This window comes from Lepus europaeus, chromosome 2, assembly GCF_033115175.1.
Source record: "Lepus europaeus isolate LE1 chromosome 2, mLepTim1.pri, whole genome shotgun sequence".
In the NCBI taxonomy this organism is placed as follows: domain Eukaryota; kingdom Metazoa; phylum Chordata; class Mammalia; order Lagomorpha; family Leporidae; genus Lepus; species Lepus europaeus.
In genome coordinates, this window is record NC_084828.1 from 164,163,364 (window position 1) to 164,177,117 (window position 13,754).

General features: G+C 40.5%; 2 pseudogenes; both read right to left on the reverse strand.

Moving 5' to 3' along the window:
- Positions 1-262: 262 nt before the first annotated feature.
- On the reverse strand, positions 263-3,553 carry LOC133752178 (cytochrome b-c1 complex subunit 2, mitochondrial-like; annotated as a pseudogene).
- An 8,669-nt stretch (positions 3,554-12,222) lies between these two features.
- Positions 12,223-13,244, reverse strand: LOC133752187 (glyceraldehyde-3-phosphate dehydrogenase-like; annotated as a pseudogene).
- Positions 13,245-13,754: the final 510 nt, after the last annotated feature.

The window sequence follows — 13,754 nt, forward strand, 5'->3', positions numbered from 1 at the left end:
TTTGTGACCACAGACTCCATCAGTATTTGGACACAGCCATAAGCAAAGTGGAAGTTCTCTCCTCCCTTCAGAGAAAAGTATAGCCTTCTTTGATAGCTCCTTCAAAAAAATTTAAATAGGATGTTTTATTGACTTTAAGTCAGCTGGGAATAATTACCTGCATTCATGCAAAAGAGACAAATGTTTTATTAGAGGCTTTTAACTTTGATGTGCTTTCTGTCATGGGCTGAGAAAATGTTCAGCTTTGTCCTGTAATACACGCTTATGATAACTCATAAACAAAAGGTATATGACCCAAATTTCCACTTGCTGCCATCAACTTCTGGCCAGAAACAGACTTCTTCACAGCATTTATGATATCAGTATCAGTCACCAAGTCACTTTGCTGAAGGACTGTGGACAGTGGCACATAAGAGCCAGCAACAAGAGCTGGGGACCCAACTTCATCCAGGAAGCCCTCCAAAGACTCTACCAACATGAGACATCCAGCTTGCAGCTTGTTCTTGGCAGCTTGGACATCTGCACTGGAAGAGTTTCCTTGAGCAACTGCTTTCACTTTTTTGTAGGCAGCCGTGATAACATCCCCATCAGTGACTGCCTGGGAGATAGTGTAAATCCTGAAGAGTCCAGAACCCTGAGTAACTGGCATTAAAAGCAGAAGCATCAGGTGAGTTCCCTTGGCAACCGCCTGGTATATGAGGCTGGTGGCATTGCTGCCCCTCTTCACACGGGGTCCAGCACCGAGGACATGCTGAAGGACACTAAATACACTTGCTTCTGCACGTCCCATCGCAGCACTTTATGCTATAAGAGCAGCATAGACGAGACCATCTCTGGTCTGTTCTCAGATTTCACCTCCACTGTTTTCAGCCTTTGCACCAGCCAAACCAAGCCCACCCCTCACACTGAGAAATCATTCAGTAACTTGTTTGAGGACAGGATGACTCACCCCAAGTTCCATCAAAACCATTCTTGCACTTGTGATGCAGTTCTGAACATAGTAATGTAACTCCTCTGGCGTTGCTTTTCCAACCCTGTAGTTAGGACAGTACAAGGATTTAGCCAAGCTGCAGCATGCAAAGTTTCAATGACATTCTGACAGCTTTTGTCAGTCCTTAGCTGAGACTGAAGTGCAGCTGCTTTCCAGCAATGAAATTCTGGTGATGTGGTGACATTGACCAGGAACTCCATTAGAATAGCAACATAATCCCACAGGAATTCTATGATGCACGCCATCTTTTCTCTTGTTGCAGTCAACTTAGTGTACCACCAACTACTTCAATTCCATAGGTTATCTTGAGAGATGAAGCTCCTTTTGTAGTCAAATTGGATGCAAGATGCAGCAAATGAGAGGTCCCTAAGTGGTTGGAGTCCTTGTATCTACTGCCTGCTTTGATGAACAACCAACTCTGGATGCAGGAACACAGTTTTCCAGAGAAGCAATCACTAAGCTATTTGTAAGCTGGTGAACTCCAGGACCTCAAGATGCAGCGGTGTCCCTGCAGGAGCAGCCAAGGCCTTCACTTTGTGAGCAACTTTGAAGGAATAAAATCTCCAAAATGACCCAGCTCTGGTTAATGGCTCAAGATTGACTTAACCCATGGTCACTGGTGACTTAAAGGAAAGCAAGATGGTGGCAGAGGACCAAACATTCTGTCTTAACCACAGTTCCATATATCCATGCCAAGTCAGGGTTTTTGCCTAGAATAAGGATCTATGCAGGAAACTATGCTGCTGTGCCCTGGGAAGGATGCATTTTATTTTAATTTTCTGGGACCAGACCATCCAGAGTTTAGTGTGGTGCCTTCTATTTGGTTGTGTCCTTGTGTGAACTTAGTAATTAGAAAGATCTATGCCATTGAAACTCTGTATAGCTGAGTTTTGTTGAAGTTGGATTTTGTGTCATATCTCATGTGGGAGGCTGAATCCCACCACTTCCACCTCCCAGTACTCTGCTGAGTAACCCCCACCTTAAGGTACTTGAAGGACAGCAAGTTATTGGCAGGTGAAAACTCTTGCTCAGCAGAGTATTTCCCAGAGCTGTGGCTGGTGGGGGCTGTGTCTCAATAAGAGGAAATAGCACCCAGTGGGTGTGATGGTGCCAAGCAGAAGGCTAGTAGTTAGCAAAAGGGCAGATTGAAGATGTCCTATAGTATTTGAGCCCATGCAGGAGCTGCCTTGAGTTCAAAGTACCACAGGGAAGGAATTTTATAGGGTCCTAGGACACACACTAATAGGAATGTGTTGCCATAATTTTTGAGGATAATATTTTATTTTATATATTTAGTTTTTTCTCTCTAATGTCAGGAAAAAGTGTCATGTATAAGGGGAAAATTAATGAAATCCTTTGTGTTGCTATGTGAGGGCAAACTGTTAAAATCTTTATATATATTAAACTGATTTTCTGTATATAAAGAGAATTGAAAATGAATCTTGATGTGAATGGAAGGGGAGAGCGAGCGGGAAAGGGGAGGGTTGCGGGTGGGAGGGAAGTTATGGGGGGGAAGCCACTGTAATCCATAAGCTGTACTTTGGAAATTCATATTCATTAAATAAAAGATAAAAAAAAGAAAATTAATGAAATCATATTTAGAGGTTTTGGTGCTGCTGGTTATCTTTTTTAAATAAAAATTTTGTCACCAAACTTTTCAGTCATTTATGTTCTCAATATGAAGACAACAATGTAAGAATCTTATATCCTCTGGGACTCCATTCTCCTCAAAGGCTTCCCCATATGTGCTTCTCATTTGCAGTACTCCAATGAGATTGACAGAATATGCATTATTCTCATTTTGACAAGGACAGCTAGAACCTCATAGATGTGGAAGGTTTCTAGGAGTTCCACAGCTAACAATCGGAAGGATATTTAAATCAAGTATTGATCTCCAAAGTCACTCCTGTTTCCACCAAATAATGCTCATTATAGTAGTTTTCCATGACAAATACATGAAATGTAACAATGGGCTAAGCCAATTTCTCCAATTTATATGAGAAAATTTTGTGGAAAATGGAACTAAAAATTAATTTATTGCAAAAATTGAAATTCACATATAGTTTTTTCATAATGTACATTTTCAAGAGTTTTTTGAAGACCACCTGTATGGATGAATTTCAAACTGTTTTGCACGTAAACAAACTAATCATTTAAAACAATTTAATTTTCATTCCACATGAATAGAATCATTATACTTTGCAGTAATGCATTACACAATTATAGAGCAATGCAAATTTTAAATAATCTTAAGAAATTAATAGAGAAGTTACTGCTACTTGTATTTGACATAGATGGAGACTGAGGAATAAGGAAGTTAAATGACTTGTCTCAAACCTTCTTACTCCCTGTACTCCCATACCTAGAGTAGATTTCTTCTTCGAGGAGCTCAGCTTAGCAGAATAAATTTCCCTTCTGATTAAAAAAAAGGAAGAGCGAGAGAAGATTTACCACGCCAAACCCGGGTGTGTCACCTTAGCATGCCCTTAACCCTGGAGAACTGAACAGAGCTCACTGACCACACCCATCACAAGCCTTTAGAGCATCACTGAAAGCAGACATTTCACTTACCTATAGAGTCATACTATAATGATAAAAGCTGCCACAAAAAAAGAAAGAAAGAAAGAAAGAAAGAAAGAAAGAAAGAAAGAAAAAAAGAAAGAAAGAAGCCAACGAGTATCTCCACGAAGGCTGTACAACAAATGCATCAATTCAAGAAACAAGAATAAAGAAGACAACATGATGCCCACATAAGAACACAACACTTCAATACTAGATTGTGAAGATGATGAGATGGAAGAAATACAAGAAAAGGAATTAAAAAAAATTGATCATAAGATTACATAGAAGTAATCAGAAGCAAATGCATGAACTACTAAAATCTATACAAGGACATGAAAGAAAATTTCTCCCATGAAATTGAGATCTTAAAGAGAAATCAAAATGAAATGAAAAATTCAGTAGAACAAATAAAAAATGCAGTGGAGAGCCTTAACAACAGAATCAGTGAAGCGGAAGAAAGAATATCAGACTTAGACACAAAGCACAGGAAATTATACACTCAAACCAAAGACAAGAAGAGGAAATTAGAAAACTAAAAACCACTGTTGGGAATCTACAGGATATTACAAAATAACCCAATATACGGATTCTAGGAGTTCCTGAAGGCATGGAAAGAGAATGAGGATTATAAGGCCTTTTTAGTCAAATAATAACAGAAAAACTTCCCTAATTTGGAGAAGGAAAAGGACATGCAAGTACAGAAAGCACATAGAACTCCTATTAGTCATGACCAGAAAAGATCTTCACCATCACACATTATAATTCAACTCACCACAGTAAAACTTAAAAGATTCCAAAATATGCATGAGAGAAACTCCAGATTACTTTTAGTGGATCTTCAATTAGACTCAAAGAAGACTTCTCATCAGAAACCCTACAGGCTAGGAGAGAATGGTGAGATATATTCCAAGTCTTAAAAGAAAAAAGCATTCAACCCAGAATACTATACCCTGCAAAGCTCTCATTTACGAATGAAGGTGAAATAAAGCCCTTGCATATCAAAAATAAATTGAAAGAATTTATCACCACCTGTCCTGCCCTACAAAAGTTGCTTAAGGATGTGCTACACACCAAAACACAGAAACATGGTCAACACTACAAAAGAATGTAAAGGAAGAAAATCTCTCATTAAAAGTTCAAAGGAAATTGAAAGTAAAAAAATAGGGATACTTTTGGAAAAATGGCAGGGCAGTCATTACTTATCATTAGTCACCTCAAATGTAAATGGCCTCAACTCTCAAGTTAAAAGGCACAGATTGGCTGAATGGATTAAAAACAAAACCCAATTATTGGCTGCCTCCGAGAAACACATCTCACCAACAAAGATGCACAGAATGAAATGGAAAGGATGTAAAAAATATTCCATACTAACAGAAACCAGAACAGAGTTGGTGTAGCCATCCTAATATCAGAGAAAATGCACTTTAACACAAAAACTGTTAAAAGAGACAAAGAAGGGCACTATGTAATGATTAAGGGATCAATTCAACAGGAAGATGTAACTACTGTAAACATATATGCACCTAAGTCAAAATATCCCTGTTTACAGATGACATGATTCTATATCTAGGGGATCCAAAAGACTCCACCAAGAGACTATTGGAACTCATAGAAGAGTTTGGTAAAGTAGCAGGATAGAAAATCAATACACAAGTATCAACAGCCTTTGTATACACAGATAATGCCATGTCTGAGAAAGAACTTCTAAGATCAATCTCATTCACAATAGCTACAAAAACAATCAAATACCTTGAAGTAAATTTAACCAAGGATGTCAAAGATCTCTATGATGAGAATTACAAAATAGTAAAGAAAGAAATAGAAGAAGATACAAAAGAATGGAAAAATCTTTCTTGTTCATGGATTGGAAGAATCAGTATCATAAAAATGTCCATACTTCCAAAAGCAATTTACAGATTCAATATTATACCAATAAAAATACCAAAGACAGTCTTCTCAGATCTGGAAAAAATGATGCTGAAATTCATATGGCAGCACATGAGACCTCGAATAGTTACAGTAATCTCATACTACAAAAACAAAGCCCGAGCCATTAGAATACCAGATTCAAGAGATAATACAAGGCCGTTGTAATCCAAACAACCTGATACTTGTACAAAAATAGATGGATAGACCAATGGAACAGAAGAGAAACACCAGAAATCAATCCAAACATTTACAACCAACTTATATTTGGCCAAGGAGCTAAAACCAATCCTTGGAGTAAGAACAGCCTCTTCAACAAATGGTGCTGGCAAAATTAGATTTCCACATGTAGAAGTATGAAACAAGACCTGTACCTTACACAAACATCCACTCAACATGGATTAACGATTTAAATCTATGACCTGATGCCATCAAATTATTAGGGAACGCTGGAGCAACCCTGCAAGATGTTGGCACAGGCAAAGAGTTCTTGAAAAAGACCCTGGAGGCAAGGCAGTCAATGCCAAAATATAAAATGGGATTACATCAAATTGAGAAGTTTCTGTACAGAAAAAAAAAACAAACCCCTCAGGAAAGTGAAGAGGCCACCGACAGAATGGAAGAAATTATTTGCAAACTATGCAACTGACAAAGGATTAATAACCAGAGTATACAAAGAGATCAAGAAACTCCACAACAACAAAACAACCCAGTTAAGAGGTAGGTCAAGGACTTAAACAGACATTTTTCAAAAGAGGAAATCCAAATGACCAATAGAGACATGAAAAAATGTTTAGGATCACTAGCTGTCAGAGAAATGCAAATCAAAACCACAATGAGGTTTTACCACACCCTGGTTAGAATGGTTTTCATACAGAAATCAAGAAACAACAAATGCTAGCAAAATGTGGGGGAAAAGGTACCCTAATCCACCTTTGGTGGGAACGTAAACTGGTAAAGCCACTGTGGAAGATAGTATGGAGCTACCTCAGAAATCTGAATATAGACCCACCATGTGACCCAGCCATTCCATGCTTGAGAATTTACACAAGGGAAATAAAATCAGGAAACAAAAGAGTTATCTGTACCTCCATGTTTATTGAGCTCAATTCTCAATAGCTAAGACATGGAATCAACCTATTTGCCCATCAGCTAAAGACTGGGAAAAAAATTTTGGGATATGTACACTATGGAATACTACATAGCAGTGAAAAAAAATGAAATCTGGTCAGTTGCAACCAAATGGATGAATCTGGAAAACATCATACTTAGTGAAATAAGCTAGTCTAGTCCCAAAGGGAAAGCTACTTTATGTTCTCCCTGATCTGTGAGAACCAATAGAGCATCTAAAACAAAACTTGTAGAAGCAAAATTGAAATTGACACTTTGAGAAGGGATGACCTGAGCTGCTCTTGTCTTGACCATCAGGGAAGAGTTTTTTTTTTTTTTTTTTTTTGCATTTTTTTCTTCATACTATTTGTTGAACTCTTTACTCAACATAGAGTTAATCATATGTGTATAAAGTTAATTGAAAATAGATCTCAGTAAAAAATAAGTGTGGGAATAAGAGACAGAGGAGGAAGTTTATAACTATAAAGCTGTATAGTTCTGCATACATTCCTACAGACTTACTTCTAAGGGTAAAGTTTAAAAACTTGTCATGATACTCCAAATCCTATTAAGCTTGTAAAAATGCCATCTTAATCATTAAAGTGATCATCTTAAGTGTTAAAGTGAACATATAGATAGGATTAAGTCTTTTTTTTTTTTGACAAGCAGAGTTAAACAGTGAGAGAGAGAGAGAGAGAGAGAAAGAGAGAGAGAGAGAGAAAGGTCTTCCTTTTTCTGTTGGTTCACCCCCTAAGTGGCCGCTATGGCCACCGATACGAAGCCAGGAGCCAGGTGCTTCCTCCTGGTCTCCCATGTGGGTGCAGGGCCCAAGGACCTGGGCCATCCTCCACTGCACTCCCGGGCCACAGCAGAGAGCTGGATTGGAAAAGGAGCAACCAGGACAGCATCTGGCACCCCAACTGGGACTAGAACTCAGGGTGCCAGCGCCGCAAGTGGAGGATTAGCCTAGTGAGCCATGGCGCCAGCCAAGATTAAGTCTTAAAGTGTTCTTATAAATAGGATCAAGTATCTCATGATAATAATAGAATTAAAAAGGAGTGAATGCTCCTACGTGGGAAGCAATCTACACAGCAGACTCAGAATGAAAATCACTTTAAGTAGCACTCTGACCTAATAATCAGCCCTTAAGTCTTCCTGGTCTGCCAGAAAACTCATTGAGAGCATTTTAGGTATGGAAAGCCAAGACACTGTGGAAAAAATATTCTACATGAAGGATCTCTGTGAGTGAAACCTCAGTGGAAAGAAATGGCCATCAAAGAAGGATGTACTTATCTCTAAAAGGAGGAGAAAACTTCCACTTTCCTTATGGCCTTGTCCAAATGCTGATAGTCTGTGCCCTCAAAAGGCTTCCATAGCCTATACAGCTCATGTCAAGAGCCTTGTGTGGTCACTGACTTCCTACATAAGAGTGTTAATTATTAAATTAACAACAGGAGTCACTGTGCACTAAATTCCCATACAGGACCTTTATCCTCAATGAGTTGTATTATGAGAGTTAACTGTGATACTTGTTCTCAAATAATTTGTGTGTGTGTGCATGCAAATTCTATGTACAAAGTTAATCGAAAATGAATCTTAGTGAAGAATAGGACTGGCAAGGGGAGAGGGAGGAGGAGGGCTGAGAGTGTGAGTGGGAGGGTTAGTATGGTGGGAAGAATAACTATATTCCTAAAGTGTACTTATGAAATTTCTATTCCTTAAAAAAAATTTTTTTAAAAGAGCCAATTAACAGGGGCTGCTGTTGTGGTATAGTGGGTAAAACCATCACCTGCTGTGCCGGCATCCCATATGGGTACCAGTTCAAGTTCTGGCTGCTCTACTTCTGACCCAGCTCTTTGCTATGGCCTGAGAAAGCAGTAGAAGATGGCCCAAGTCCTTGGGCTCCTGGACCTGTGTGGAAGGCCTGGAAGAAGCTCCTGCTCCTGGCTTTGGATTGGCACAGCTCTGGCCATTATGGCCATCTGGGGGAGTGAACCAGTGGATGGAAGACCTCTCTCTCTTTCTCTCTCTGGCCCTGGCTCTCTGTAACTCTGCCTTTCATATAAAATGAATAAATCTTTTTTTTAAAAAGAGCCAATCAACAGTTAAATGATTCAAATGTCCTGTTCCCAATCCTGCTTTCTACCCTTATCTCTTTATCTAGTATTTTTGAAATGCCCTTCTTCCTAGGCACAGAAATATTTTCTAATTGCCTGAAGTATCCTTCCTTCAATTCATTCGACATAGTATTGTTACAGTTTGGATATTAAATTGAGTGTGTCCCCCAAAGGTTCATTTGCTGGATGCTTGATCTGTTTTTTTTTTATTTATTTACTTGACAGATAGACAATGAGAGAGAGAGAGAAAGGTCTTCCTTCCATTGGTTCACCCCCAAAATGGCTGCAATGGCCGGAACTATGCCAATCTGAAGCCAGGAGCCAGATGCTTCCTCCTGGTCCCCCATGCGGGTACAGGGGCCCAAGCACTTGGGCTATCCTCCACTGCCTTCCCAGGCCACAGCAGAGAGCTGGACTGAAAGAGGAGCACCCGGGACTAGAACCTGGTGCCCATATGGGATGCTGGTGCCTCAGGCGGAGGATTAACCAAGTGAGCCATGGCGCCGGCCCCCTGGATGCTTGATCTTTAGGTAGGTCCTAGTTGAAGGTAATTAGTTCTCCAGGACACTACTCTTGAAGAGGTTAATGCAGTTCTCTCAGGATTTGGCTGGTTCTTGTGAGGCCTCCCTATGTGACAGCCATTTCTGCGTGTGGCCTGTTCTCTCTTTGTTTCTCTGCTATGCTGTCATGGAATCAGAGGAAACTTCCGAGGAAGCCAGTGTTGTGGTACAGCAGGTAAGGCCACTGCTTATGATGCCAGAACCCAATATGATAGCCAGTGTTGAGTTCCAACTGCTCCACTTCCTATATGACTTTCTTCCTGCTGTTTCACTAGGAAGGCAGCATAAGAGAGCCAGAGTGCTTGGGCCTCTGCCACCCATGTGTGAGACCTCCCAGATGGAGTTCCTGGCTGTTGCCATCATTTGGGAAGTGAACCAAATTGATGGAAGATCTCTCTCTCTCTCTCTCTTTCACTTTGTCTCTGTCTCTCTGTCTCTCTCTCCCCTTCTATCTTTGTAACTCTAGCTTTCAAATAAATAAAATTTTCTAAAGGAGCCGTACAAGAAATCTGATGCCACATTGTTTGGACCCTCCTGCTAATAGAATCATGAGCCAAATAAATCTCTTTATGTTAGGTATCTTATTACAGCAATAGGAATTGGACTAATTTTATTGTTATAGCCCTGAAAACATAACTTCCTTACAAGGATTTCCTATTGTAACTAAGTTTTGCACAGTTCATTATATCATCTTGTGGTAGATTCAGTTAATGCTCTTAGTTCTTCACTCCCCTGTGTAGGATAAAAACCTACACTTTTCCTTCTACTTTTTGCCGTGCTTCCAATTGACTCTGCTTCCTTACATTATATGAGTAGACACTGCAGAGTGGAATTCTTAGGTAAGTTTATTTTGATTTTGGTGGGCTCTTATGCTCAGGATTTGCCATGGGAAGAACATGCCCTAGATTTCTGCTAACATGTTAGTCTCAGTCTCAGAATTAACACACATGAAGAAGGCCTGAGCTCAACCCATAGCCTGGATCCAAGCCACCAGAGGGATAGTGCAATCCAAGCTACCCAGCCAATCTCAATCTATGTCAACTGAACCTCAACAGACCTGCAGACATATGAGCATCAGAATGATGCTTGGTGATGTGTGCCATTAAGCCTTGTCATGGTTACTATACATTGTAATTGTGCTGACATATGATCAGTGCCCACAAACTACTTTCCCAGCTTCACCTCTGGTTGCATCCTTGTAAATATGCTATATTCCAGCCAATGAGGAAAGTTTGATGATTCCAGAATACACCCTTGGTTTCTCTACCTTTGGTATCCAGGTTCTTTTTTCTGTCCTTGTGTGACTAAAAACTGGCTTATTTTTATTGACATTGGGCTAAGTAGTCATGGGTGATTTCTTTGTAACCCTCTTGAATCTCAAGGCAGGCTAACATGACATTCATGGCCTTGAATTTTCTGCTTTACCTTTTCATATGTGAATAGTTTGACTATATAGCTAAAGAGAGATTCCTTACCTTTAGATAAGGATTAGTATTTAATGAGAGTCTCCAAGCTCCAGAATTCTGATTGATATTTTATATGTAAAGTCCATCAATGAGGTAGAGCTTATTTTCTCCATTTTACAGAAGGGGAAAGTAAAACATAGACGAGTTATGGAAGCTATTTAAAGGATAAACAGCAGAGGTGGGGCTAAAAACCCCACTTTCCTTCTGTCTCTCACTACCATGCTTATTGGCTGTACCACCTGACATTTTTACACTTATAACCTCAATGATTAATAAGTAGTTGATTTGTTGAGCAGTTAGGTGACCTAAACATTAGATGTGTGTTAAGTGTTAATAATGGGGAGCATAAGGTGCCACAACTTCGTGATTTTTATCAAAGAAATGTTATTTAGAAGTTTATATTCCAAACCTTAAACAGCTCTTGCCTCCAATCTTGAGCTCTGCTTGGCATGTTGCCAGAGCTTGCTTCTTCAGGTTCTATAGAACTCAGGAGGAAACCACTGAACCACCACCCCAGGCTAGCAGGGCCTGACCTAAGCCCACAAAAGCCAAAGTAGTAGGGTGGGAGATGAAAGTTTGGCTTGACACTTTGTCTCCTGCTCACACTCTGGCACCTTCAGGCTTTGTCTTTTTTTAACAGCAGAGTGCCAGCCTCGAATTTTTAAACCTTAACTCTGAATTTCTTGACTCCATGTGTTTCAGACAGTCTCTGCTTGTTACTATTTTAAAACAGCTGTTTGTCAGAGCCAGAGAGGAGGGAGGGAGTCAAGGAAGTTTAACGGGAGGTGCTTGTCTTAGCAGTGAGGCTGCCGAACTTCCAAATTTGACTGAGTCTCTCCATCCCAACAAGCTAAACAATTCCATTCCAAATTGGAGTTCCTTGCTATTGATTTGAATGGCCAAATCTTTCTTTGTTTTCAGGGACTTCTTGTGCACTAAAGGCTGGTTAGCTGCTTCCTGACCTCTAGCCTCCAGATGCCAGTAGCATGGCTTCCCCAGTGTGTCAATCAAAAGTATCTTCAGATGCTCCTAAATGTTCCCTACCACAAAATCGCCCAGATTGAGAACCATCGTTCTAAATAAAGACTGAGATCACAATAGCCTTTGAAACTCAGGAAGAAAAGGAAGATAGAGATGGCACGTGAACCACTCTAAATGCCTGCAATGGCTGGAGCTAGGCGAGAGTGGCTGGAGCCAGGAGCTAGGAGTGTATTCCAGATCTCCCACTTGGGTGGCAGGAATCCAATTAGTCGAGCCATCACCACTGCCTCCCAGAGTCTGTTTTTGTAGGAAGCTGGAGTCAGGAGCTGGAGCTGTCTCTTCTTTCTTTTCTCTTCTTTTTCTTTTTTGGCTGGTTGTAGTAGATTTTATTGCTGGTAACAGGACAAAGGGCTGCTGAAGACTCTCCCCTTCTCCATGGGGTCTGGGATGGAAATTGTGACGAGGGGAGATTCTCAGTGTGTTAGGGACTGAGTTGGGGCAGAGACTCCCTAGAGACTGAGGGCCTCTCTTCCCCTGGTGCTGTTGCTGAAGATGGTGGTCCAGGGGCTCTTACCCTTAGAGGCCATGTGGACCATGAGACCCACTACCCTGTTGCTGTAGCCAAAGACATTGTCATACCAGCCAATGAGTCTGACACAGTGGTTGTTGAAGGCAATGCCAGTCCTAGAATGAAAGGTGGAAGAGTGTGTGTTACTGTTAAAATAGGAGGTAACCTGGTCCTCAGTTTAACCCAGGGGACCTTCTGATGCCTGCTTCACTGCCTTCTTGATGCCATCGGGTTTGGCAGCTTTCTCCAGGTAGTAAGTCAGATCCCTGCCCAACATATTAGGGTGGGCACACAGGTCGTGTATGTGTTTCTCATTCAGTTCATGGATGACCTAGCCCAAGGCCTTGGCAGTGTAAGTAGACAGAGGGATGATGTGCTGGGCAGCCCCATAGCCATAGCACTGTACTTTCCCAGAAGGCCCCTTCACTGTCTTCTGGGTGACACTGTGGTCCGTACATGATTCCAATGTTGTCATGGATGACCTTCACCGGGGGTGGAGGGAGCTAAGCATTTGGAGGTACAGGAAGCATTGATGATGATATTGAGGGAATTTTCATACTTCTCATGGTTCACACCCATCTCAGACATGGGGGTATCAGCAGAGGGGGTAGAAATGATGACACTTTTGACTATACCTTTCAAATAAGCCCCAATATTCTTCATGATGGTGAAGACACTAGTGGACTCCATAACAGATTTGGTATCAACATCACGCAATTTGATGTTGGCAAGATCTCACGCCTGGAAAATGAAGATGGTTTTCTCATTGATGACAAATTTCCCATTTTTAGCCTTGACTGTGCCATGGAACTTGCTGTGAGTAGAATCAGACTGGAACGTGTAGACCATGTAGCTAAGGTCAATGAAAGGGTCACTGATGCTGACAACATCCACTTTGCTAGAGTTAAAAGCAGACTTGGTGGCAAGGTGCCTAATATGGCCAAATCTGTTCACTCAGATCTTCACCACCACATCTCAGGGATGTGCTGGCACTGCAGGAAAAGAGGCAGCTGTCTGTCAAATGCGGAGCAGAGAGCCCTCTGTCTTTTTTCTTAATGTAGGTATTTAGCTCTAGAATCTTTCCTTTTAAAATTGCTCTTGCTGCATCCTATAAGTTTTGGTATGCTGTATTGTGATTCAATGATTTTCTACGGTAGAACTCTGTTGCTTCCTCTTTATCTTTTGTGTATCTACTACAGGATACATGTGGTTATTATGAGGCTTACATAAAATATTTCATAGTTTAAATAGTGTATTTTAAGTTGATAACAACTTCACTTTGGCTACATAAAAAAGTTCTACATTTTAACTTCTCCTCTCCCCCAGATTTTATGTTATTGATGTCATGATTTACATCCTTTTTAAGACTAGCCATATCCTTTACCAAATTTTAATAGCCACAATTATTTTAATGCTTTTGTTTTTTAACTTTTATTTATTGCCAACTTATATTTTATATCAATCTTTATAGAA